Raw genomic sequence first — 1,932 nt, forward strand, 5'->3', positions numbered from 1 at the left:
CTTCCCAAATGGCAAGCACTTCGTTAGTATTACGTGTTTATCCTGGGGTCCCGTGTGGGGAAATAATGCTTCCAGTGCATTTATTTTTTGAGCTAACCAGAACGGAATTTCTTCTCGTTTGGCAGGTACCTTACCCATTATCGAATGTACAGTTGCAGGGTTAATGCCTGGCATCACTGCATGTGGTTGCACTGGAGCAGCACGTGCTGGGTTTGTATTTAATGTTTGCATTACAAACTATACTAATCGTCTGTATATCGCCATCAGCTCAGTATATAAGCGATGGGCTTCTGCTACCGCTAGGTTTGCTACCGCAGGGTGAGGTGTATAAGTGGCCAATAAAGGCCAGGTAGGACAATCATTACTCAGAGGACCTAACCTAACAAATAAAATTGTGTGGGGTAGGGTGCCATCAAGCCAATTATTATGTTCTTGAAAAGATAAAGGTATTTCTAAATATGCGTATGCTCTGTAATGTTCAGGTACGTTTGCAAGTGTATAGTGATAAAATGTGTTTCTATTCCCATCAACTGCTGGAAATGTGACCCAAGAATAGAAGAGCTCTGTTCTATAAGCTGCATGTGCATCCACCACAAATGTGACTGGACCCCCTTGGGCCATTAGGTCATTTCCCATTAAATTTGCAACTAGGGGTTTTCTCATATTGACTGCAGTTTCTACCTGTTGCTGATTCACCATATTAGATGGTAAATTTGTTCAGAGAGAAGCACACCAAATGGGGATTTTCCTTTTAGGGTTCAAGTTTGAACAACCTCCAGCGTCAGATAGGTGTTCCCTACCTAGATGAGGAGGAAATCCTGAATACCACGACATCTCCGTATATAGTACTGAGGTGTCTTTATATATAGTGAGACAGATACTCAGGAGGACCCGAAAATTAGAGCCTGACCAAACGTTGGCGGCACCACCGAAAATTAGAGCCTGACCAAACGTTGGCAGCACCATGTTGCGTAGGCTCTCATTATTCTAATGAGACTACTGGATTGTGAGCGGCAGAATCGCCTGCAGTGTGGGAGACTGACACCTGTTGCCCCAGTCCGGGTTTTGCTTCAGCTAACTAGCAGTGCCTCATCTCCACCCAAGGGCAGGGATGATTGGGCAGCCGAGCGCATTACATAATGGATTTCTCAGGGAATCTGTGGTCAATCAGGTCTCATCCATTTCTCTCAATTACATTAGTCTCACATAAACAATGACAAACAGAGGCAGTATCTGTTTCAATAAGATTTTAATGAAGCAACTACATCTTAGATAGCAAAGCATGTGCTACAATAACCAGGACGATACATCATGAGAAGATTAGAAGTGTGACAAGGAGAGTGAAGCATAGAAATAACACTACCATATTGTCACTAGGGTCAACAGACTAATTCCTACCTAAGCTAAAATAGAGCACAACATGTTAAGCTCTAATTCTACCCTTCAGGTTCCCCTGGGAAGACATCATCCCCCATACCTGAGCACAGGCCTAAAGTCTGCATAAGTATCTATGGCAAAGCGCTCAGCAATCAGCATACAGTCATGGTTCTCTGGCTGGAATCTCCCTCTAACGTGTAAGGGACAGGGAAGTGTTTTTATAATAAAACAGCTGATGTTGTGAGAAAATGCCTCTACATAAGGTTGTGTGTTTTTTCATGAATGTCAAAGACAAAACTTGTACCACGTTCACCGGCAACCTATCTTACTGGAGCCTTGAAAGAAGTAAGAGTGAGCAATAATGTCTTGTTTCAGAACGTAGTGCTGGCCTAGGCAAAAACAGCGAGATAGAGAGAAATAAAACAAGACCGCAAAAGTGGCTATTGTAAGAATAATAAAATGAGCAGAATAAAATATATCTAGGTTAAAGTGCACAGCGGCAGGCCTAGTATGCTGAAATAATATGCTAAGACTAGAATGGCTACACAGCAGGTC

The sequence above is a fragment of the Pleurodeles waltl genome, chromosome 7 (assembly GCF_031143425.1).
Source record: "Pleurodeles waltl isolate 20211129_DDA chromosome 7, aPleWal1.hap1.20221129, whole genome shotgun sequence".
Taxonomy (NCBI): Eukaryota; Metazoa; Chordata; class Amphibia; order Caudata; family Salamandridae; genus Pleurodeles; species Pleurodeles waltl.